Here is a 27,350-nt window from a genome sequence, read left to right as displayed (position 1 = left end):
TTAAACAGCTGAGCACAGTTATTGTTCCCAGAACCACGGCTGCTGTTCTCTCAGTGCAATAGTTGCCTTTCATCTTTTGACAACAAATGGCCACAAATCAATCAAAGGTGAAAGCGACAGTAAACCAGACAGAGCAATCCACAGCTGCAAAAACCAGGACGGCGTGGATATTACACACGGGGATGGTCTTCAGAAATATAAATTCAGTTTTATAAATAATTGGAATGTGTCTGAATATCAGATCAATGATCATGAGCAATAAGTCCACTGCTGCCATGGCCACCAGGTAGCGAGTGATACATTTAGAAAGATCACACTTTCTCTGCGACAGAATCACTATTGTCACTATGTTAACTTTGAGAAAGGAAGATAAACAAGAACATGTTAATTTCAGCTGAGAGTAAAGTTACACTTTTAATAAAATCAATGTTAGCAATTTACGAGACTTTCAGTGATTTTCAAATCTTGAAAGGAAGGTGGGCGGCACGGTGGCACAGTGGTTAGCACTGCTGCCTCACAGCGCCAGAGACCTGGGTTCAATTCCCGCCTGAGGCGACTGACTGTGTGGAGTTTGCACATTCTCCCCGTGTCTGCGTGGGTTTCCTCCGGGTGCTCTGGTTTCCTCCCACAGTCCAAAGATGTGCAGGTTAGGTGAATTGGCCATGCTAGGTTGCCCATAGTGTTAGGTGCAGGGGTATATGTAGAGGAATAGGTCTGGGTGGGTGCGCTTCGGCGGGTCGGTGTGGACTTGTTGGGCCGAAGGGCCTGTTTCCACACTGTAAGTAATCTAATCTAAAAAAAAGGTATGATCTAAAACAATGACAATCATGATGAATGGTTGCTCAGAAAATTATTTGAACTAAAGACTGACTTATCCCAGATTCTGACAAAATGCATCCCAAGGTTTTCAAGGCAATGCTGAATGAGATAGCAGATGCGCTGGTTTTAATTTTCCAAAAGTCCCCAGATGCTGGTGAGAATGGAAAGCAGGTGCTCCTCCAAACATAGGCTGCTTCTCTGCATGCTTGCTGTTGATAGGCTCATCAGTCAACCTACCAGTGACAAATGCAAGAGAGAAACAACTTGTGATTGGTGAGTGGGGTTTGGATGCGGGTCCAGTATGCAGCACAGTAATTGCTGCCGATGAGGGTCTCTCTGGAGGAAGGTGGGTTGTGGGCTTGGAGCAGGAGGATGGAGACCATGTCTGGGAGGGAGAGCCAGAGGGAGGAGCCAAGCCAGCCATGGCAGACAGGTACAGGAGTGTTGTAGGGGCAAGAGGGAAGTTCCAAGTAATCCCAGACCGAGACAAGGAGGCCATGTTGGGATTGGGAAACTATGGGGAATCCATAAGAAATCTGTCAGGAGATGGTGCTGACACAATGGTGCTGAGGGGTACTGAGAAACCAGTGGGATGGGGAACAAGGAGGCCACAATAGGACAGGTGAGACAGGAAGGAGGGGGATGGAAAAGAGAGACTGACACTGCAAGAGAGTGGGAGGGAGAGAAACAGACAGAGAGAATGATATTGGAGAGCGAGAGAAAGAGTTAAAAACCACGTGAGGGTGGTAGAGGGAGAGGAAGGATGGGAATGAAAGAGGGAGAGTGATACTGCAAGAGAGTGGAAGGGAGAGAAAGAGAAAGAGAGAGACAGAGAAAGAGTTAAAAACTACGAGAGGGTGGTTGAGGGAGCAAGAGGCTGTGAAGTCTGAAGTAAGAGAGAAGAGTCACATTGCAAGCAGAGACTAGTTTCAAAACTGATAATAAAAAATTTCAGCTAACCAGGAATAAGGAAAACATGAAATCATTGAGGGAATTAATTACTTGCAAATGGATGTGGTCTTCCCAGATTAAGGCTACATATGATCAGGGGATACTCGATGGGAGAGTGATCAGTGGATGCTATTGTCATGTACATTATATAAGTTGTTATATTTTATTTTGAATTTGACATCCGAAATTTTTATCTGATCAGTTAACAAACAGATAAATATTTATTGGAGATAATAAGGAGTGCAGATGTTTGAAGTCAGAGAGGATGAAATGTGGAATTGGAAAGACCGAGCAGGTCAGACAGCATCAGAGGAGCAGGAAAGGCGATGGTTTCGGTCGGGATGCTTCATCAGGACTTGCCTGCTTCTCTGATGCTGTCGGATCTACTGGGCCTTTCCAGCTCCACATTTTATTGAAATAAATATTCATTTTCTCATATCTCAGTAATAAAAAGGTAGCAACAATATGGTGGAGAAATATTCCAATTTTGTGAATATGTGTGGAAATCCATGAGCGGTCACTTCTCCGTCTGTAAGAAGTATGTTTATTGTTATCGCTTTTTGTATCTCATGAAGTGTGTGTCAGCTATATTGGGAAAAAAAACATATTGTGCTAAGTTATGCCTGTGCTCTTGTACCAACTTAATTACAGCATCCATCCAGGAAATTAATCTTTTCCAAGAACATTGTGGCTTGATTGGGGGTTCATTCTCCTTAATAAAATTGATAAGTTCCTTGAGGGATGTTTCTGTGACAGGAAGTCTGTTTCCAGTGGGGTTTCACAGAGCTTGCTGTCTGTTTTGTAGATGAATCATTTAGACTTAAATTCAGGGAATATGATAAAGAGGTTCACAGATGGCATGAAACTTGGCAGGGTGATAAACGGTGAGGAGGGTATCTGTAACCTGCAGGAGGATATCAATGGCCTGGGTAGCTGGGCAGAGCAGGGACAACAGGAACTCAACCTGGAAAAAGGGTTACTTCCCCTTCATCAGTATTCACATTGGAAAAGGTCAATGTCAGTAAGAATATCGAGATACTGTCTATTAGATTAGATAGGATTGCAGTTGGCAAAGAGGAAGTTTTTACAATTTTGGAATATCTTAAAATAGACAAGATCCCTGGGCTGGATGGGATTTACCCCCAGATTCTCTGGGAAGCCAGGGAGGACATTGCAGAGCCTTTGGTGCTGATCTTTATGTCATCAATGTCGACAGGAGTACTGCCATAAGACTGGAGGATAGCAAATTTTGTTCCCTTCTTTAAGAAGAGGATATGGGCCAACCCTGGTAATTATAGACCAATGAGCCTTAATTCAGTTGTGGGTAAGGTCTAGGAAAAGGTTACGAGGGATTGGACATCAGTAAGCCTTTTGATAAGGTTCCACATGGTTGGCTATTGCACAAAATATGGAATTTCAGGAATGAAATTGATTCAGTGGTTTGAATCAGAAGTTGGCTAGCTGAATGAAGACAGAGGGTAGTAGCAAATGGGAAATATTCATACTGGAGCTCAGTTACCAGTCATGTGCTGCAAGCTTCTGTTTTGGAGCTACTGCTGTTTGTCGTTTTTATAAATGATCTGGATGTGGGCGTAGAAGGCTTGATTAGTAAATTTGCAGATGACACTAAGGTAGGTAGTTTTGCAGATATTGCCAAAAGACAAAATTCCCTACAGCATGGAAACATGTCCTTTGGCCCAACAAGTCCATACCGACCCTCGGAAGAATAACCAACCCAGACCCATTTCCTGACATTTACTCCTGACTAATGCACCTAACACTATGTGCAATTTAGCATGGCTAATTCACCTGAGCTGCACATCTTTGGATTGTGGGTGGAAACCCACACAGACATGGGAAGGATGTGCAAACTCCATACAGACTTTCGCCTGAGGCTGGAATCAAAACCAGGTCCCTGGCGCTGTGAGGCAGCAGTGCTAACAATTGAGCCACCATGCAGCCCCTGTTGTGGGCTACCGAGGGACATAGATCAGATGCAGAGCTGGGTTGAGAAGTGGCAAATGGAGTTTAATGCAGAAAAGTGCGAGATAGTTCACTTCAGAAGAAGAAACAGGAATGCAGAGGTCTGGGCTAATGGTAAAATTCTTGGCAGTGTAGATGAACAGAGAGTTCTAAGCGTCCATGTCCATAAATCCTTGAAAGTTGCAACCCACATTGACAGGGTTGTTAAGAAGACATATGGTGTGTTGAAGTTTATTGGGAGGGAGATTGAGTTTCAGGGCAATGAGGTCATGCTTCAGCTGTACAAGAAACTGGTAAGGCCACACCTGGAGTACTTTGTGGAGTTCTGGGAAAGGATGGGGAAGCTATGGAAATGGTTCAGTGGAGATTTACTTGCATGTTGCCTGGTATGGAAGGAAGGTCTTATGAGGAAAGGCTGAGAAAAAGGTTGAGAGGCGACTTGATCGAGACGTCAAAGATAATCAGAGGGTTCGATATGATGGATAGTGAGATCCTTTTTCCTCAGATGGTGAAGGTTAACATGAGGGGGCATAGATTTAAATTAAATGGATTTCGGACAGACATCACAGATAGTATCTTTACTCAGGGAGTAGGAGGGGCGTGGCATGGCCTGCCTGCAACAGTAGTACACTCACCAAAGTTAAGGGTATTTAAATGGGCATTGGACATCCATATGGATAATAATGGAATGGTGTAGGTTGGATGGGCATCAGATTAATTTATTAAGTTGGCCCAACATCGAGGAACGAACGGCCTGTACTGCACAGGATTGTTCTATGTTCACTGTTTTATTTTAGGAGGGGCGAACAAGGCAAGGGATTGCTCTGTGAATGATAGGGCCCTGAAAAGGACTGAAGATCAGAGAGACCTCAGATGCATATCCACAGATCCCTGATGGTAGCAGGTCCGGTAGATAACCTGGTTAAGAAGGCATTTCAGATACTTGTCTTTTATTAGCGGAGGCTTAGATGAAAAGGACGGGTTGGGTGGTGGTGTTGTACATTGGTTAGGCCACAACTGGAGTCATGTCTGTAGGTCTGGTCACCAATATTATAGGAAGGATCTGATTGCACTCGAGAAGATACAGAGGCGATTCACCAGAATGTTGTCTGGACTGGAGGGTCTGAGCAATGAGGAAAGATTGGAAAGGCTGGGGCTGTTTACCTTGGAGCAGTAAGGAGTGAGAGGGGACCTGATTGAGGTGAACAAGATTATGAGGATTGGAGATAGGGTGAATAGAAAGACACTTTCAACGTGAGTAAAGAGGTCAATAAACAGGAGGCATTTACTGTGAGAGGCAGAGGGTATAGAGGAGAGAAAATGATTTTTTTTCTCCAGAGCAAGGTGGGCATCTGGAACTCACTGTCTGAAAACATATTGAGTTGAAACGATTTTAACCCTTAATCAGTCATTAAATATTCACTTCGTTTTTGATGGTCTCCAGAGCTACACGTGTAAAGAGGCATTAGTGTTGTCAGATGTTTGTTGACCAGCCTCCTTCAGTGCTGTTTAAGTCGATGAGTCGAGATTGACATCACCAGTTTTATCGAGGGATTCGACCACTTGATCATCACTGGCCGAGTCAATCAAGAAAGAACGCTTGTGGAGGGAGGCCCTATGGGGGAATACAGAGTCATCACAACGACCATCTTAAATACATTCAGAACAACAGTCAGTTCAACAATTCCATCGGCACAGCAGTTACCAAGGGAAATGATACATCAGGTTGGAACCAAGAGGGTAGTGTGAAGGAGTTGGAGAAGACCTTTGTGTTTTGTCAGAGCAATCAGTGATGAATTTGATGTTTTTATCTTTGGGCTTTCGGCTCTGTGACCAGTCCGAGGCAGCACACTTTAATAAGGACATGGAAACTTTGCAATGGGTATGAGGACATTTTAACCAGTGTGAGTTCCAGCATGAAGGGAACACAGATACATGGATGGACCACGGAAATCGGGGTTATTGTCATGTGGGAAATCTGCAGAATGCTTGGAAGGATAGACAAAACAGATGCAAGAATATATCAGTCAAGGAGACTTGAAATAAGCATTGATTAAGAATAAGAAACATGCTATTTAGGACTCTGTTGATGAGAAATTGTTTTGCTCAATATCTTTGGAAAGCTCTTTCACAGAGGGCTGTGGCAGCTCAGCCTATGAGTCTATCGAAAGTAATGGTTGATAGATTTTTGAGCATCAATCACATAAAGAGTTAGGAGAACAGTCTGTAAAAGGCATTGAAGTGTCTGGTCAGTCAGGATTGAATTAAATGGAAGAGAAGACTTGATGGGCTGAATGGCATCCTCCAGTTTCTATGCTCCAAAAGACCTGTAAAGGCAATAATCAGAGCACACAGATTTAATATGATTGGCAAAAGAAGCAGAGGGTGACATGAACATTTTTGTTCCACACAATGAGTGATTAGGATTTGGAACACACAATCTAATAGAGTGACACATATCGATTCAATAGTAGATTATAAATATGGAACTGGAGAAATATGTGAAGCAGGAAAAATTACAACCGATGGGGAACAGAGTGTGAGGGAGAGAAGGGTTGGTCCAAGACCTGTGTTATAAATTTAAGTAAGGGTAGATCTGAGAGCATGAAAGTGAACATGGAGATGAAGTTCAGGGAGAACACAGTAGTGGTCAGCATTGAAGGAGATAATTGAGATTACACACAATAAATACATTCAAAATGAGACAGGAAAACTTCCAAATGGAGCACCCACAATCCACGTTTAAAATGACATTGAAGTTCAATAAAAAAGCAGATAATTGCTAAAAGTTGGCTGGAAGGTCAGGAACAGAAAATAAAAGTCAGCTCAAAATGGCAAAATGATTGACAAGGAGTGAACAGTTAGAGTACAAGAGGAACCTAGTGAGTAATACAGGGACAAGAACAAGGTGGGCTGTGGTGAGAGGCCTTTATTGACATTGCTCATAATCACCCACATTAACACCAAATCTCAACTCATTAATATGCAGATGCACATTCTATCATCCACTGGATAGAAACTAGACACTAACAATTCCAGTCATGGGAAGAAGTCAGACTGGGAACCTGATGACTCCAGCTCACTGCTTGTTCCTCCAGCCCTCCAGCTTGGAACCCCGGCACCAACAGCTCAAGGTACGGTTTCTGGGTGGTAACCACACACAGCCCACGGTCACAGACATTGGAATCCGACATGTGCCAGTCTCACCACACACCATCCTGGCACATCTCCGAGCCACTTGTAGGGCACTGCCAAGGAGGCCACTCCTGTGAAATGACGCCTAGGGAACATAATAGTGGGAATCGGAGTTGGGAAGCTGGGGAATGATGATATTGCCGGGAGACAACTCACTATGTAAGGGGGAGGGATTCAGTGAGTCAGAAACACCCTGGATACAAGGTGGGGGCAGTGCATTCCCAAATCTGGCATATTGAGCCGACGGGACTGGGCTCAGGGCTGGAGGTTATATAGATGCAGACGGGTTGGGCGGGGACTCGAAGTGTGAAGTCTGAGAGGTTAACAGTTTGTGGGGGGTGTGTTAGCAGGAAGGGCCATTTTATCCTTGAGGGTTCCCCTGTATACAGAGGAGGAGGCTGGAACTCAGTGTCTGAGGGAAGCCTGCTCTTGCCTTCCATCCTGCTATGACTCAGAAATGAAAATGGCAGCAACTGAACATGAGGCCATCAGGGTAAGTGTTTGGATGTGCAGCCTCGGGTGGGGGTGGGGTATCTGCAAGTCCATGCAATGGGAGGCCCCTTCAAAGGGTAATGTCACTCGGCACACACCCAGACACTGAAGGGCAGACCCTTTAATATTGTACATTGCAGCTCATTCCCCAAACAGTTCAGAGCATTTAGTGTCATACAGGTTTACAGCACAGAAACAGTCCCTTCGGCCCAACATGTCCATGCTACCGAGTTGGTACAATTAAACTTGTCCAGTTTGTATACGTTTAGTCCATATCCCTTTATGCCTATCACAACCATGTACCTGTCTAAATGTTTCTTAAATGACAAAATTGTACTCACTTCTATCACTCCTCTGGGAGCCCATTCCAGACACTCACAACCTTCTGTGGGAAAATGCTGTCCCTCTCAACCTATCTGTGTATCTCCCCTCTCGGCCTTAACCTGTGTTCTCTAGTTTTTGACTCCCCTAACATGGGAAAACGTTGTTGGCTATCTCCCTTATCTCTGCCTCTCATGATTTTATGGACATGTATAAAGTCTCATATTCTCAAGTGAAAAATACCTCCCAGATTATCCAGACTCTCCTTAAAGCTCAAAACTTCCAGTCCAGGGAGCATCCTAGGAAATCTTTTCTGCACTTTGTCCAGTTTAATTATACCCTTTCTATAGTAGGGTGACTAGAACTGCATACAGTAACTTCAAATGTAGCCTTTCCAAAATCTTGCACAACTGCACCAAGATGTCCCAACTCTTATACGCAATATTCTCCCCAATGAATGCAAGCAAGCTGAAAGCCTTCTTGACTACCCTGCCTACCTGGGACTCCAGCTTCAAGAAGCAATGTACCTGTACCCCTCGATCTCCTTGTTCTCTAACACTCCCTAGGGCCTGACCAATAACTGGATCCGGACTGCCCTGGGTTGACCCAGCAAAATGCAACACCTCTACATTAAACACTATTTGGCATTCCTTAGCCCAATGGCCCAATTGATTAAGATCTCACTGTACTCCCAGGTAACCTTCTTCAATGTCCACTGTACCACCAATCTTTGTGGCATCCATCAACCTACTAATCTTACCTCCTAAATTCTCAGCAAATTCTTTAAGTGAATGATGAATAACAGTGGACCCATCACTGATCCCTGTGACACACCACTGGTCACAGCCATGTTTCTGTTATAGCTGTAATGTCCCAGTCCTATGTATCCATCCATGCCCTAAATTCACTTCCCTTACCTGTCAGGCCTCTTGCTTTGAAATAAATGCAGTTTAACCCTGATTTCCCTTGCTTCCTGCATACATTTGTCTGCCCTTTCTGGTACGATGATTACCAACACTGCCTCGACTGTTTAACTTGCTCTCATTATCTTCTCTCCTGTCATCTACCTTCTCTTATGCCTTCCTACTCATTTCGATCCCCCCCAACACCAATCCTCCGCTCCCTGCCAGACTAGTTTATCCCATCCCAAGTGGCTCTCACAAATCTCCCCACCAGGTTTTTGAACCCCTCCAATTCAGGTACAACCTGTCCCACTTGGGCAGATCACCTCTGCTCTCGAACATGTCCCAAGGATCTGAATCCCTGCCCCCTGCACCAGCTCTTAGCCACACATTCAAATCCCCCTTTTCTTGTTCTCGCTGAAACTAATAATTCCCAAGTTACTTCCCTTGAACATTTTAACCTTCTGCTTAACTCCCTTTCATTACTCTTCAGGATCTCATCCCTTTTCCTACCTATGTCGTTGGTACCAATGTGTACAATAACCTCTGGCCGCTCATCGTCCCCCTTAGGAATTCAATGCAATGTTCAGAGATGTCCTCAGCCCTGACACCAGGGAGGGAGCACACCATCCTGGAGTCTCGGTCACAGCCACAGATACCCTGACTAGCAAGTCACCTAATGTTCTAAGTAATTGCCTTCCCAAAGGTTTGCAGCTAAGCCATTCATGGTTCCACAGGCCTGTCTGCTGCTGTCGTACTTCCCTGAGAGAGGTTATACCCCCCCCCAACAGTATCCCAAATGGTATCCCTGTTAGAGAGGGGAATAGCCACTGGAGACTCCTGCACTACCTGCCTCTCCTGGCAGTCACCCATCTCCCTGAGTGAACCTGTGGTGTGACCACATCACTGTAACTAGTGTCTATCACACTCTCTGCCCCCTGTATGCTCCTCAGTGAGTCCACCTCTGTCTCCAACTCAACCAACCGGTGTGTGAGGATCACACTTCCTGCAGACACAGTCGACAGGGACACTAGACTATTCCCTGATCTCCCACATCTGGCAGGAGGAGCACACCACTGTTCCAAGTGCCATCTCTGTCACCTCACAGGAAGACAAAGAAAAGAATATTACCTTTCCCTGACCTCGTTGCTGATCACCCTCCTCACCGAGTATCCCAGTATCCACCAAAACTCACACTTAAACCTCCAGAAGCACTTCAACAGCAAAGCAGCCCTTCTCAAAATGGCTGCACCAACAATGGCTGGAGATTGCCTCCTATTTGTTCACTCCTGGTGGCTGAACTGATTCCTCCCAGAATCCTCCTCAGTCACTTCTCAGCAGCACGTTTTGTTAACTTGGGAATAACTTGAATATCTCGGGAAGTCCAGTCATTTCTGCAGCACATTGGTGTCTCTAAAAAGTGAGAGTGTTGCTGCCAGTGTGACAGTGACCTGTGATTTCCCTATTGCCTGGATACGGTAGCTATGGAATACCTCCCACTTGGGGTGATAGGGCACTGTGAAGTGACAAGGATGGCTGGGTCCAGTCCCTGTAATGTCAGATTTGCAGCTAGAGAGAGACTCACAGACATAGCTGATTGTAAAGGGTGAACTCATAGATGTGCAAAACTATTTCCAATAACATGTCGCCTGTGTCACCAGCACATCTGCTTTCTCGCTCTACCGCCAGATCTAGGTGCATTCCTGGGGTCTGCGGCTGGTCTGGAGAAAGCCTGCCCTACACTGGAGCCCATTGGCCTTGGAGGGTCTGGTTGGGTGATCTGGGGGGTGGGTGGGTGTGTAGAGCCCTCACACACTGACTAACAGATGCAGGTGCACCTCCCTCAGTCTGACCACACAGAGAACAGGGAGAGAGCACAGAGAGAGTGGGAGGAAAAGAGAGAAAGAGAGAGAGAGAGACAGAGACAGAGACAGAGACAGAGGTTTAAATATGAGAAGAGGGAGAGGGAAAAAGTAAGATGTAGAAGATGGAGAGACAAATCGAAAGAAATGAATTTTCAGAATGGAATTGGATAAAAATTATAAGGGGGTAGATTTGCAGGATGATGAAGAGAGAACTGAGAAGGGGAAGGGTGCTGTGTCTCTGTGACTCTACGTACAGGACAATAAGGAAGGGACCGGGGGTGGGAATAATTAGACAGGTCAGGCCTTGAAGGAATTTGATTTCAAAAATGAGAACATTAAAATAGGAAGTTGTTGGATCAGGAATGTGTGTTGGTCAATTAGCACAAAGAGAAATGGTAAACCAAACATGATGGGAGTTCAGAACAGGCAGCAGAACTTTGGATGAGTTCGGGTTTATTGAGGTTTGATACTGTGAGGTTAAAGATCATATCAGTGGAATACTCGAGTCTGGATTAATCAAACCCACAGACGGTGTAGTATGTAGTATCCTGGATGAAGCAGGCAGGAGACAGAGATATTACAGAGGGGATGGTAAACAACTTTGCAATGGAGAGGATGTGGGGTCAAACCTCAGGTTCAGGTTAAAGGGAGCCCTGAAGCTACAAACATGTTGGTTTAGCCTGAAGCCGGGGGATAGATGAAGGCGAATGATAGGAAACTGAATTTGTGATGGGAACCAAAGACAATGGTATTGGTCTTCTCAAGATTAAAATGAGATTAGCAGGAGTCTAGTGGTTTATAAATCTACTGGGAGGGAGATAGAGACTTAGTTACAGCAGGAGCAGCAAGCAGGAGAATGGGAAATAACAAGAACAATAATAAAGTTAAATCATGATTCATAGAATTACTAGCCAGAGAGAGACACTTACCTGGAATACCAACAGCAGCGAGAGTTGGATAGTAAACGTGTTGAATAATCAGAAGTATGTATCGGATCCGACGTTCCAAATTCATCTGTTGATAATTTACAGAAAAATAGTCAATTGTCCCGGAGAGACTCCTGCCCATTATGGGAACATTGCAGTCTGCTCTCCTCAGATTCTGATCTGTCATCTCTCCCTGTTTCGAGGAATGTTGCAGCTGACACTCATTTATTAATAGAAGGAGGAATCCATCCAGAGACTCAATTAGGGCCCACAGAGATTTACATTAATTACAGTCACTGAACAAACAGGTTCATTGAACTCCTTTCAATCCAGTGTCTTTGTCCCAGAGTACAGTAAAACTCATACCTGGTCTGGGTAGAATGTGTGAGGGTTGCTGAGTAAAGGAACAATGAAAATATGGGAGTGGGCCAAGCGGACTGGATGTTTGTTTTAGTGTCCCCTGATGACCAAGATAAAATATAGTTTTATTTATTTGAAGAAAAGTTGAACAAGTGACAGCTATTATGGGCGTAATGGAATTCTTTGATAAAGTAAAGTTCTTTGGAAATGCTGAGTTCAGCGTGTTTCATGTTCCAAAAGCAATATGACTTCCAAAAGGTGAAGTGTTATTTAGTTGACAGATTAGGAAAATTCAAACATGTGAATTGAAGGACCAATGACATTCTGACTATAACACAGACTGAGGGACATAACTCAAAGAGAAACACTGTGCAGGTAAAGGGCTCTTGTGGTGCAGTGATAGTCCCCCAAGTAAGAGATCTTGTGCTGAAAAACCACCTGTTCCAGAGGTGTGTAGTAGCATCTCGGGGACAGGTTGATTAGAAGACAGATAAAATGCAGGAAAATAGACTGTTCATTCCTCATGACCAATATTAGAATCAGAGATGTTTATAATACATATGTAAATGACATAGACTAATATGTTATTTCTAAAGTACATGATTTCAAGGTTTGGAGACAACAAGTGAGACAGAAAGGTAGTGAAGAGTGAGGAGGATAGGATCAGACATCAGAAAATCATTGAAAGCAAAATATTGCTGATGCTGCAAAACTAAAACACACACAGAATGCTGCAGAAACTCAGTCGATCAGGCAGCATTGGTGAGGGAAGTAGAATTAAGGATTCAGCTCGGAGCTGAAAGGGCTGGGAAAAGGGGGTCTCTTATTGTTTCGACAGAGGAAGACAATGTGTGAAATGGTGTCCAGTGTAAAAGGTAAGGAAGTTGGTAATGGGGTTGAAAGAGGCAATGAAGCAATGTAAGTAAGGCACAAATAAGAAAACTGTGTGTGTGAAGGAGATTGTAGGAATCAGAGACATCATACAGTCAAGATCTGAAACTGGGCAGATCGATATTGAATCTTCGAGGCTGGTAGGTTCCTCTGTGGAAAATGTGATGTTGTTCCTCAAGCTTGTGCTGTGCTTTGTTCCCACTCTCCCAATAACTGCTCTGTCAGTCTCATTCATCGCACACCACTTCCAACCAACGGCTGTAATTCTCTCTCTCTCTCTCTCTTTACCTTCTGGGAACCACCAGCATCTCCACCACTCCCACAGTAACATGGCCGGTTCCCACACAAGCCCCGTCCTCCCCCTGTGAGGACAAGAGTACTGAGATGTAAAAGGCCCCCCACCAGCTCAGACCCTGAGATCTTGGTGGGAAGGTTAGCCTTAGAGAGTGTGAGACCACAAGCTGGTGAGCACCTCACTGCCACAGCTCTGCAGCTGGCTGAGGAAGAAATGCCCCAGGCCACTGGCACTGAGAGGGACCGGCAGAGACCAGGCAGCTGCTCAGGATAAGGAGAGGCACCCATGGTGTCATCAGTCAGGACCCACATCTGAATGTACAGTGTTTAGCAGCAGGCGGAGAAATGGGAAACAATGGGTTCAACTCTTTACAATTTATAGAAATGATTTGGATGGAGGGATTGAAGCTATGGAGCGAAATCTACTGATGACACAAAGCTAACTGGGAAAGTGAATTGTGAAGAGGGCATGAGGAGACTACAAAGGGTATGGATTGGTTCAGTGAATGGGCAAAGATCTGACAAATGGAGGAAAATGTGGGGAACTGGGAAACTGTCCACTGTGTCAGAAAGAATTAAAAACAAACACCTTATCTGAAAGGTCAGAAGTTGCAGAGCTCTGAGATGCAGAGGGATCTGGGGGTCCTGGTCCATGAATCACTGAATGCTAGAATGCAGTTACACCAAATAATAAGGAAAATCTAATAGAACATAATGGCTTATCAGGAACAGAATTGAATGCAGGAATTGAACGGAAGATGTGCTCAAAAAGATTAGATCTGTGATTAATTTGATGTAAAGTGGACAAGGACTAAAGCATGCTGGGAAATGGAAACCAGCCTTGACCAAAGTGACTGTGCTAATCCACATGCTGCAGAACCCAGGCAGGCTGCAGCTAGTAATAGACACCTGGTAGCTGCAGACACTACAATACACCCCCGAAGTCGGGGTTGAATGGTGTCGATGCAATGTCATCCTCAGGGCGATCGGAAACATTGAGGTATGAACCAGACACGGGGAGCCCTCACGCCCTTATTTGGAGGAAGATATGTGTTCCCAGCACCTCCAGGAATGGAGACCTGAGGATGACCGGACCATCGTCATGCCAACGCCTGGGTGGGTCAGATTGATCAGGGTGATCGAGCCTGATCGATCCATTGGTTAATCGTGAAGACCCTTCCAAAAGGGCACGAAGACTTTAGAGTATAAGAATTGCCACAACACCACGCTTGAGAGCAGTAACTCAAGACAAACCATCAAGAAAGGAAGATACCCCTGAAATCATTGGGAGATGACCAGGTGACATTATGATGTGGAGAACGGTCAGTTCTTGTGTGGAGGTATACGATCATCCAGAGTGAAGGTAAAGCATAAGATAGCATTTGTAGTGTAAATGGTTAAATTATATTGTATTTTGTTATGATAGTGTCAAATAAATGATTATTATTGCTTATTATTATGAAGAGTTTTCTCAGTTCTTTTGCTGGATATGATTTAAAACACACTGTGTAGCAGGGACAACGAATTGGCCCCCCAAGATCAGACCCCGATAAGAAGTGACTTTGTCGCTCTGAGATCGAAGTCCGTGGAACCTAGTATTCCTTGAGATTTTGCCTGAGATGGTTATTAAGAGGGCAGCTGTCCCACCCGATGGCCAGGGGTTCAAGTAAATCAAAGAGAACAGAATGGTCTAAACTGAACTGCGCTTTAAAGGATAAAACCAACAGATGTTTACTCCTAAACCAAATAACGACTGTACTGTTTGTGTGAGACAGGTAAGGTAAAACACTGAATGTCAGTCGACACCCGGTGGGATGAGGAACGGGTCAGAGAGAAAGCCATACCCTCAAGTCTGATCCACCCCATTAACCCCATAGTTTAATTGAAAATGGCAGAGAATGACACGAGAGTAGAGTATGGGTAACAACGCTGAGAAAAGCGTCCATGAGAAAAGTGTTAGAAAAAGCGGTCCACGTGGGAAAGTTTTGTTGTAACGATGAAATGGGCGCAGGATCCCAAGGGCAGAAGTATTGGGATAATTTTATCAGAACCCAAGGGAAACGTGCTTCCAAACACAAGGAGGTCACAGCGATAATGTGCTGTCGAGGGCAATTCTTAGGGACAGAGCAGGAATTAAATTCTATCCATAAGGAATCAAGGGACGGAAAAAGGGAAATCCCGGAGTTTGAATTGAAAATGCAGCTCTGGTCCAGAGAAATCAAGCAAACCTCCTTCCCATGGGGCAATACCAAACCCAATGACAATGAGCTTACTGAGATCCCCAACACACACTGTCAGCTAAAGAAGCTGCTGAGAAGACAGGAAGGGAGTTGGGAAATAGGATGGTTATGGGAGGGGATTTTAACTTTCCAAACATAGACTGGGACTGCCATAGTCTCAAGAGTTTAGATGGAGAGGAATTTATAAAGTGTGTACAAGAAAGTTTTCTGATTCATTATGCGGATGTACCCACTAGAGAAGGTGCAAAATTGACCTACTCTTGGGAAATAAGGCAGAACAGGTGACTGAGGTGTCAGTGGGGGAGCACTTTGGGGCCAGTGACCATAATTCTATTAGCTTTAAATCAGTGATGAAAAAGGAGAGACCAGATCTAAAAGTTAAAGTTCTAAATCGGAGGAAGGCTAATTTTGACGGTATTAGGCAAGAACTTTCAAACGCTGATTGGGGGCTGATATTCACAGGGAAAGGGACGGCTGGAAAATGGGAAAACTTAAAAAATGAGATAACGAGAGTCCAATGATAGTATTTTCCTGTTAGGGTGAATAGAAAGGTTATTAAGTGTAAGGAATGCTGGATGACGAAAGAAATTGAGGGGTTACTTAAGAAAAAGAAGGAAACATATGTCAGGTATAGACAAGATAGATCGAGTGAATCCTTACAAGAGTATAAAGGCAGTAGGAGGATACTTAAGAGGGAAATCAAGAGGGCAAAAAGGGGACATGAGATGACTTTGGTAAATAAGATTAAGGAGAATCCAAAGGGTTTTTACAAATACATTAAGGACAAAAGGGTAACTAGGGAGAGACTAGGGCCCCTCAAAGATCAGCAAGGCAGCCTTTGTGTGGAGCCGCAGGAGATGGGGGAGACACTAAATGAGTATTTTGCATCAGTGTTTACTGTGGAAAAGGATATGGAAGCTATATAATGTAGGGAAATAGATGTTGACATCTTGAAAAATGTCCATATTAAGAGGAGGAACTGCTGGATATCTTGAAATGCATAAAATGCATCAGTACCTGATCAGGTGTACCCTGGAGCTCTGTGGAAAGCAAGGGTAGTGATTCCTGGGACCATTGCTGAGATATTTGTGTAATCGATAGTCACAGGTGAGATGCCGGAAGACTGGAGGCTGGCTAACAGGGTGCCACTGTTTAAGAAAGGTGGCAAGGACAAGCCAGGGAACTATAGACCGGCGAGTCTGACTTTCATGGTGGGCAAGTTGGAGGGAGTCCTGAGAGACAGGATGTACATGTACTTGGAATGACAAGGACTAATTAGGGAAGGTGAACATGGCTTTGTGTGTGAGAAATCATGTCTCACAAATCTATTTTAACAAGTATCAAAGGGGATTGATGAGGGCGGAGCAGTGGATGTGATCTACATGGACTTCAATAAGGCATTCAACAAGGTTCCCCATGGGAGACTGGTTCGGAAAGTTAGATCTCACAGAATTTACGGAGAACTAGCCATTTGGAAACAGAAGTGGCTGAAAGGTAGAAGACAAGAGAATGGTGGCACAGGGTTGTTTTTCTGACTGGAGGTCTGTAAACAGTAGATTCCAACAAGGATTAGTGCTGGGTCCACTACTTTTCGTGATTTATGGAATTGTTATGTATGGCAGCATAAGAGGTATATTAAGTAAGTTTGCAGATGACATCAAAATTGGAGGTGTTGTGGACAGTGAGGAAGGCTACCTCAGATTAAAATGGGATCTTGATTAGATGGGCCAATAAGTGGAAGATGGAGTTTAATTTAGATAAATGCAAAGTGCTGCAGTTTGGGAAAGCAAATCTCAGCAGGACTTAATCACTTAATGGTAAGATCCTAGGGAGTGTTGATGAACAATGAGACCTTGGAGTGCAGGTTCATAGCTTCTTGAAAGTGGAGTCACAGGTAGATAGGATAGTAAAGAAGGCGTTTGGTATGCTTTCCTTTATTGGTCAGAGTATAGAGTACAGGAGTTTGGAGGTCATGTTGCGGCTGTACAGGCTGTACACTGGTTTGGCCATTGTTGGAATATTGCGTGCAATTCTGGTCTCCTTCCTATTGAAAGGATGTTGTGAAACTTGAAAGGGTTCTGAAAAGATTTACAAGGATCTTGCCAGGGTTGGAGGATTTGAGCTAAAGGGGAGGCTTAATAGATGAGGGCTGTTTTCCCTGGAGCGTCGGAGGCTGAGGGGTGACCTTATAGAGGCTAATAAAATCATAAAGGGCATGGATAGGATAAATAGACTAAGCCTTTTCCCGGGCGTGGAGGAGTCCAGAACTTGAGGCCGTAGGTTTAGAGTGAGAGGGGAAAGATATAAAAGAGCCCTAAGGGGCAACCTTTTCATGCAGAGTGTGATATGTGTATGGAATGAGCTGTGAAATGATGTGATGAAGGCTGGTACTACTGCATAATTTAAAAGGCATCTGGATGGGTATATGAATAGGAAGGATTGAGAGGGAAATGGGCTGGGTGCTGGCAGGTGGGACTATGGGTTCGGATATCTCGTCAGCATGAACAGATTGGACTGAATGGTCTGTTTCTGTGCTGTACATCTCTATGACTCTGAATCTATGACCTGGTCTGGCCTACATGTGACTCCAGACCCCCAGCAGTGTGATTGATTCTCAATTGCCCCCTGATTTGGCCTGGCAAACCACTCAATTGTACCAGTCATTACAAAGTCTCAAAGAAATGAAACTGGATGGATCACCTGGCACTGCCCTAGGCACCGGAAAATGCAGGAACAGCCCTGTCAATCCTGCAACGTCCTCCTTACTAACATCTGGGGGATACTGCCAACACTGGGAGAGCTGTCCCATGGGCTAGTCAAGCAACAATCTGACATAGTCATACCCACAGAATCATACCTTACAGACTCTTTCCCAGTCACCACCATCATCATCCCTGAATATGTCCTGACAGACCCAGCAGAGATGATAGCACCATGGGGAACAGTCAGGAGAGAGTTCCCCTGTGATTCTTCAACATTGACTCCGCACTCCATGAAGCCTCATGGTTTCAAGATAAACATGGGCAAAGAAACGCACTATCTCCCTCAGCTGATGAATCTGTTCATTTCCAAGTTGAATAACACTTGGAGGAAGCACTGAGTGTGGCAAGGGCTCATAATGTACCCTGGAGCGGGGGGATTTCAATGTCTCGGCAGCAGTACGACTGATTGAGCTGGTCGGGTCCGAAAGGACAGAGCTGTTAGACTGGACCTGCAGCAGGTGGTGAAGGAACCAACAAGAGGGAAAAACCTACTCGACCTCATCCTAACTGTGAGGTTAAAGGCTGCTCCTTTAACAAGGTGATGTTGGCCTTGGTTTTATTTTCAGGAGTTTGTAAAAACACAGATTCCAAAAAGACTGGGTTTGGTGGGTTTTAGGGCCAGTTTGATTATAGCTAACAGATACTGCCTCAGGCGAAAGACTTTCAAGACTTAGAAAAATTAGGTGAAATGGGAAGTGGCCAGTTCTCCCAACTCAGCTGCTCACTGGTTTGGTCTGGTTTCTGGCAGCCTGGTTATTCACTGAAAGCAGTCGGGCAGGTTTAAAGCTGCTGGACCCAAAGGAGTAGGCCCATGCTGATCCTCCTCTCTCTCTGACATCTCTCCTGGAAAACCTTGTGTTTGAGTTTGGAACAGCATCATTAAGTTGGAATAATTTGTTGGGTTTAGTTATTTGATATACTGCTATCTTTTATTTGTGTTTCATTTGGTAATCTTGTAAATAAATCCTGTTTTGTTTAAAACTGTGTGATTTGACCAGTTGCATCCCTTCTGAAATATCTGCGTTACACCGTCTTCAAACAACTGGCAAAGTGAGGGTTTGGGCTATGTTCTTGAAATGTTTTGAGGGGGTCGGGCCCGGTCGATAACAGATTGGGGACTGTTTGTGGGATTTGTTCTGCAGTTCCAGTTTGGGATTAGGGATGTTGGTCTCTAAGACAGAAAGTGGTAGGTGTTCGTGTCTTTTGTTCCAGGTGTTGAATTCGGTCGGGTCAATCAGTGCTTGGGAGAGCAATGACTCTTTCAGTCACCAAGAGGTTTCTGGGGATGGAAGAAGTGACTTTGGGGGTTTTACAAGCTGCTGGAATTAGCAGGCAAGCTGGGGTTGGAGCTGTCTCCTTCCGTAAGGAAAGGAGAGATAATTACAGCAATTCAACACCTGGAACAGCAACAGCTCGGCATTTCAATTTGCAGAACAAAAAGGAAAAGAGAGAGAAAGAAAGAATAGGGAGAAAACGACAGAGGAGAGTGAGGAAAAGTAGAAAGAGAGGGAGTTTGAACTTCAGAACATAGAACATTACCATGCAGTACTGGCCCTTCGACCCTCAATGTTGTACCAACCTGTGAAACCTATCTGAAGCCCATCTAACCAACATTATTCCAATGACCATTTAAATGCCCTTAAAGTTGCCGGGTGTACTACTGTTACAGGCAGTGCATTCCACACCCCTCCTACTAAAGGAACTAACTCTGACGTCAGTCTTATATCTCTGACCCGTCAATTTAAAGCGATATTCCCTCATGCTGGAAATTGTCACTTCGACAGGAAAGTCAGTTTAAAGGGATGGTGATTGAACACTGAAGGGAAGCTTGATGAGGAGGAGAGTGATGATGAGCAAACCCATGGTAGCCAAGAGACTGGTGAGAAACTGTTTAAATATATTCAAGCATGGACTAAAGTTGATGAGGACGATGTGGAAACTTATTCCTGCTCAGTTGAAAAGGTGGCTAAAAGAATGCAGTGGCCAGTGACAATGTGGGTTTTGTTGATCCAAACAGAACTTGTCGGTCGAGCTAGTGACATATTTGCATGACTATCAGAGGAGGTATCAGAGGAGTTATCTTGGGGGGGGGGGGGTATGAGGAGGTGAACAAAGCCATTTTAAATGCATTTGAGCATGTGCCAGAAGCCCACAGACAACGCCTCAGGAATCTAAGAATGGAACCTTGTCAAATCTAAACTGAATTTGAAAGGATCAAACAAAATAATTTTGATCAGTGCATTAAAAATGGAGCAAAGATACAACGCTCAGAGAGAAATGATTATTTTGGAGAAGTTCAAAAATTCACTTCTTGAGCTAGTGAGAACTCATCTGGAAGAGCAGAGAATTAAAACAGCAAAGTTAGCAGCTGAAATGGCTGATGGTTATGAGTTGGTCTATGAATCAAAGTTTGGCTTCCAACATCGATATCAATCCGTGAGGGATTGAAATTGGGGAAAAGAGAAATCCTGACGTGGAAAGGGAAAGGTCGATCTCGGTGAGGATCATAAGGATAACTTACCCACATGGTAAAAAAGAAACACTAGAAAGAGACAAAATAGCTGTTTTTTTCACTGTAATAAATAGGCCGCATGAAATCACAGTGTTGGTGGGTTAGCAAAAGCACTGGGAAGACAGATATAGGAAAACAGGATAACCAGTGAATTTTGTTGGAAAGATAACAAAAAGCACAGTGGATGCTAGAAAGTTGCACTAGGAATATACAAGCAGGTCGGAGGTTGATTGAGGAGGAAGTGCCAGATCTTCTTAAACCATACACCTATGAAGGTAAAGTTTACTCACATAGGCCAGGAGCAGCAGGTAAAGAGGTTACAATATTAAGAGATCCAGGATCCTCTCAGTCTGTGATGATGAAAGATGAGGAGATATGTATCTCTGAAGGACTATTACCGGGAAAGATATGAGTAACAGGAATTCACAGCGAGACAAGAAGCACTCAGTTATGCAAAGTGAGGTTAGTGTGTCCAGTGAAGAGTGGAGATGTTGTGGTGGGAGTACTGAGCAAACTCTCAGCTCCAGGAATATAATTTGTCCTTCCTAATGATATAGCTCATTCACAGGTAGGAGTGCTGCCTACTGTGGTTGAAAAGCCAGTGGAAACTCAGGCAACTGAGCTATTGCAGGACATGTATCCTGGGATTTTACCTGACAATGTGGTAACAAGGTCACAGAGAGAAACAAGGAAACAGAAGAGATCAAAGAGTTCAGATAAGAAAGTTGAAGTGGAATTTGCAGAGACCCTGTTTGATCACATGGTTGAGATAAGCCAGGAGCAGATAGATGACACAGCAGATATCTTTAGCTCAAATAGATTAACAGAGTTACAGCAGAATGATGAAAATTTAAGGCAATTATATCAAAAGACATACACAGTAAACGAATCTCAATGTATCCCTGAATGTTTTTATCTTAAAAATTATATCTTAATAGGAAATGGAGTCCATCACACATTCAGGCAGATGAGAAATGGGTAGAGGTTCATCAAGTTATATTGCCAGTGAGTGATAGAAAGGAGGTGTTGTGAGTGGTGTATGAGCTACCTCTAGGGGGTCATGTCGGAGTGAGAAAAGATCACGCTGAAATACAAGAACAGTTTTGCTCACCTGGACTGCACAAGAATGTGGTTGAATTTTGCTAGAAATGTCACATTTGCCAGGTAATTGGAAAATCCCAGGCTGAAATAAAAGCTGCCCCTTTAATACCTGTTCCTGCATTTAAGGAACCTTTTGTGAGAGTCATAATTGATTGTATAGGACCCCTACCAAAACCAAAAAGTGCGAATCAGTATTTGTTATCAATACAGGATGTGTCCACGAGATTTCCAGAGGCTGTCCCATTATGCAATATCGCAGGATTGTAGAGGAGTTAACAAATTCTTTCACGAGGTATGGAGTACCCACAGAGAAAATCAGATGAAAGATCAAACTTTACAGCAAAATTATTCAAGGAGGTTATGCAGAGTTTAGGAATAAAACAATTCAAATCTACTGTGTACCATCCAGTATCACAGGGAGTACTAAAAATAAAGACCATGCTGAGGGCTTATAGTCAAAACTATCCAGATAGTTAGGATGAGGTAATTTATACTTCTTGCGATCAGAGATGCACCAAATGACTCGACCAAATTCAATCCATTTCATAGAATCCCTATTGCATGGCAACAGGCCCTTTGGCCCATCATGTCCACACCGATCCTCCGCAGAGTAACCCACCCAGACTCATTCCCCGACTCTGTATTTATCCTTGACAAATGCACATAACCTACACATCCCTGAACGCTATGGGCAATTTAGCATGGGCAATTCACCAAACCTGGACATATTTGGATTGGGGGAGGAAACTGGAGCACCCAGAGGAAACCCAAGCAGACACAGGGTGAATGTCCAAACTCCACACAGTCAGTCGCACGAGACAGATCAGAAGAAAGAACGAAGTCCAGAGGATTCTGAATTGGGCATTCTTCAAATTAAATTGGACAATGAGGAAGTTGTCAAAAATTGGGATAAATGATTGAGTTACCTTCCAGTGGAAAATCAAAATGACCTGAAAGTTATTGCTATCACATGGGGAGGTATGTGTGAAGAAGCTGGGAAGTACTTACCTAATTATGTATGTTGTAGATCGAGGAGATGCTGTTCCGATTAAGCAAACTCCTTACAGGAATAACCCTCTAAAGTTGGCACAGGTTCAAAAGGAGATTGATCACATGCTCCACGATGACATAATCAAAGCGAGTTACAGTGAGTAGAGCTAAACTATCGTCATGGTGCCAAAACCAAATAGTACCCAACTGTAAGGTGTGGACTTTTGCAAAGTCAACGCAGTTACAAAGTCTGATGCATGTCCACTTCCATGTTTGGAAGATTGTGCTGAAAGTGTGGGAGAAGCAATGTATATTTCTAAATTAGATTGCTCAAAAGATACTGGCAGGTCGTTTGTCTGAAAGTGCAAAGACAATTTCAGCTTTTGTAATGCAGAATAGACTGTATCAGTTTAAAGTAATGTCGTTTGGAATCAAAAAAGTGCCAGTCATGTTTCAGAGACTTACCAATAATATCACTGCTGGATTTCCCAACTGTGTCATATATATTGATGACCTGGTGATTTTTAGTCACATATGGAATGAACATTTGCAACAATTTATCAGACTTGTTCCATCAACTTCGGAAGGCAGGCTTGGTGATAAACCTGGTTAAAAGTAAATGGTCAAAGGCCAAGTCACCTTCCTGGGCCATGTTATTGGACAGGGACAAATGACCCCATGGGATACAATAGCCAAGGTAATTGGGGAGTATCCCATGCAATCGACAATAAACGCAGTACTACAATTCCTGGGATTGAGTGGACTTTACCAAATTTTAGCAGTATGGCTGCTCTACTCACGGAATTGCGAAAGAATGGCAAGGTATTTCAGTGGACATTGGACTGTCAGAGGCATTTGACAGCGTGAAAACTGTGTTAGCTACTGTCGCAGTACTAGCTACACCGAATTATGCAAAGCCATTCAAGGTGACTATTGATGCAAGTGATGTGGGTGTTAGAGCTGTGCTCTTGTGGGAAGATACGTATCTGAGACAATCTTTCACACTAATCACAACCCATTGAAATTTGTGGTGAAATTTAAGGGCAGAAATGCAGTCTGTTCAGATGGAGCCTGTTGCTTTAGCTATTCAATTTGAAAATTGTGCACGAGGCACGATGACAAAACATGATTGTGGATGCAGTGACGAGACTTGAATGAGAAATGGAGGCATTCATGGCAGGAGTAAAATAGACTGAAACAAAATGTCCCAGTGCATGTTTGTGTGATTGTTGTCATTGTAAGGTATGTGGCTGTTATAAAGTATGAAGAGTTTACAATGAAGGGGTTTTAAATTGAAGTCAGCTTTGGTTTTGTGGGTTCATTTCATTTTAGGGTGAGGTACAAAGGTGCTGCCCGTTTACACAAGGTGATGTTATACTTGGTTTTAGTTTCAAAAGATTGTAAAAACACAGGTTCTGAAAAGTTTGGGTTGAGATGGGCTTTTGGGCCAGTTTGATTAACAAATAACAGATACTGCCTCAGACAAAAGGCTTTCAGCTTTTATATCAAAACAATGAAAGGGGAGAGGCCAATTCTCACAACCCAGCTTCCCTGTGGTTTGTTTTGGGTATTTTGACAGTCTAGCTATTCATTGGAAGATGTCAAGATGTTGTAAAGCTGCTGGACCCAAAGGTGCAGGTCCATGCTGATCCTCCTCTCTCTCTCGCTCTGACATCTCTCCTGGAAGACCCTGTGTTTAATTTACCTATGGTCTCCAGGGGTGTTTAAAGGGTTTTGTTGCATGCATTTGAAACAACATCATTAATATGGGATAATATGTTGGGCTTTCAGATAGGTTACATTATCTAGTATGCAGTTGTCTTTTGTTTATGTTTCATTCAGTAATCTTGGAAATAAATTTGTTTTGCTTAAAACTATGTGGTTTGACCAACTCCATACCTCCTGGAATATCCACGTTACAATTGCGTTAAATAACGAGCATAGTTAGGATCTTGATTACTGTAAGAATAATAGGATAGTTATGGTAGGGGATTTTAACTTTCCAAACATCGAAATGAACTGCCATAGTGTTAAAGGTTTAGATGGAGAGGAATTTCTTAAGTGTGTACAAGGCAATTTTCTGATTCAGTATGTGGATGTACCTACTAGAGAAGGTGCAAAACCTGACCTACTCTTGGGAAATAAGGCAGGGCAGGTAACTGAGGTGTCAGAAGGGGAGCACTTTGGGGCCGGCGACCATAATGCTATTTGATTTAAAATAGTAATGGAAAAGGATACAACAGATCTAAAAGTTGAAGTTCTAAATTGGAGAAAGGCCAATTTTGACTGTTTTAGGCAAGAACTTTCAGACGTCTGGAAAATGTGAAGCTTTCAGAAATGAAATAACAAGAATCCAGAGAAAGTATATTCCTGACAGGGTGAAAGGGAAGGCTGGTAGGTATAGAGAATGCTGGATGACTAAAGAAATTGAGGGTTTGGTTAAAAAAAATAAGGAAGCATATGTTAGGAACAGACAGGATAGATCAAGTGAATCCCTGGAAGAGTATAAAGAAAGTAGGAGGATACTTAAGAGGGAAATCAGGAGGGCAAAACGGGGACATGAGATAGCTTTGGTGAATAGAATTAAGGAGAATCCAAAGGGGTTTTACAAATATATTAAGGACAAAAGGGTAACTAGGGAGAGAATAGGGCCCCTCAAAGATCAGCAAGGCAGCCTTTGTGTGGAGCCACAGAAAATGGGGCAGATACTAAATGAATATTTTGCATCATTATTTACTATGGAAAAGGATATGGAAGATATAGACTGGAGGGAAATAAATGGTGACATCTTGCAAAATGTCCAGATTACAGAGGAGGAAGTGCTGGATGTCTTGAAACGGTTAAAGGTGGATAGATCCCCAGGACCTGATCAGGTGTACCCGAGAATTCTGCGGGAAGCTAGTTGGGCCTCTTGCTGAGATATTTGTGTCATCGATAGTCACAGGTGAGGTGCCAGAAGACTGGAGGTTGGCAAAAATTGTGCCACTGTTTAAGATGGGCGGTAAAGACAAGCCAGGGAACTATAGACCAGTGAGCCTGACCTCGGTGGTAGACAAGTTGTTGGAGGGAATCCTGAGGGGCAGGACATACACGCAGTTGGAAAGGCAAGGACTGATTTGGGAGAATGAACATGACTTTGTGCGTGGGAAATCATGTCTCACAAATCTTTTTTTAACAAGTATCAAAGGGTATTGATGAGGGCAGAGCAGTAGATGTGATCAGCAAGGCGTTCGACAAAGTTCCCAATGGGAGGCTGATTAGCAATGTTAGATCTCATGGAATACAGGGAGAACTAGCCATTTGGATACGGAATTGGCTCAAAGGTATAAGACAGAGGGTGGTGGTAGAGGGTAGTTTTTCAGACTGGAGGCCTGTGACCAGTGGAGTGCCACAAGGATCGGTGCTGGGTCCTCTACTTTTTGTCATTTACATAAATGATTTGGATGCAAGCATAAGAGGTACAGGTAGTAAGTTTGCAGATGACACCAAAATTGGAGGTGTAGTGGACAGTGAAGAGGGTTACCTCAGATTACAACAGGATCTTGACCAGATGGGCCAATGGGCTGAGAAGTGGCAATGGAGTTTAATTCAGATAAATGTGAGGTGTTGCATTTTGGGCAAGCAAATCTTAGCAGGACTTATACACTTAATGGTAAGGTCCTAGGGAGTATTGCTGGACAAAGAGACCTTGGAGTGCAGGCTCATAGCTCCTTGAAAGTGGAGTCGCAGGTAGATAGGATAATGAAGAAGGCATTTGGTATGCTTTCCTTTATTGGTCAGAGTATTGAGTACAGGAGTTGGGAGGTCAAGTTGTGGCTGTACAGGACATTGGTTCGGACACTGTTGGAATATTGTATGCAGTTCTGGTCTCCTTCCTATCGGAAAGATGTTGTGAAACTTGAAAGGGTTCAGAAAGGATTTACAAGGATGTTGCCAGGGTTGGAGGATCTGAGCTACAGGGAGAGGCTGAACAGGCTGGGGCTGTTTTCCCTTTAGCGTCGGAGGCTGAGGGGTGACCTTATGGAGGTTTACAAAATTATGAGGGGCATGGATAAGATAAATAGATAAAGTCTTTTCCCTGGGGTGGGGGAGTTCAGAACTAGAGGGCATAGGTTTAGGGTGAGAGGGGAAAGCTATAGAAGATACCTAAGGGGCAACTTTTTCATGCAGAGAGTGGTACGTGTATGGAATGAGCTGCCAGAGGATGTGTTGGAAGCTGGTACAATTGCAATATTTAAGAAGCATTTGGATGGGTAAATGAATAGGAAGGGTTTGGAGGAATATGGGCCGGTCGCTAGCAGTTGGGACTAGATTGGTTTGGGATATCTGGTCAGCATGGACGGGTTGGACCGAAGGGTCTGTTTCCATACTGTGCATCTCTATGACTTTCTTGAAATGTTTTGAGGGTGTCTGACCTGGTTATAACACTCAGCAATCTGCCATGAGCAGATACATCTGTCCATGATAGTATCAGGAACAGCGATCACCATATAGTCCTTAAGGAGACAAAGTCTCACTTTCACATTGAGAATAACCTCCATCGTATTGAGTGGTTCTATCACAATGATAATTGAGACAGAATTCAAACAGATCTAACAACTCATGAGTTGACATCCATGGTGTGATGTGGGCCATTAACAGAAGCACAATCTGTGACCTCATGGTCCAGCATATCGTCAACTCAACCATGACCATCAAGACAGGGGTCAATGGAGAGTGTAGGGGAGCATGCCTGCAGTAACACCA

This window comes from Chiloscyllium punctatum, chromosome 15, assembly GCF_047496795.1.
Source record: "Chiloscyllium punctatum isolate Juve2018m chromosome 15, sChiPun1.3, whole genome shotgun sequence".
Taxonomy (NCBI): domain Eukaryota; kingdom Metazoa; phylum Chordata; class Chondrichthyes; order Orectolobiformes; family Hemiscylliidae; genus Chiloscyllium; species Chiloscyllium punctatum.
This window is presented reverse-complemented; position numbering follows the sequence as displayed.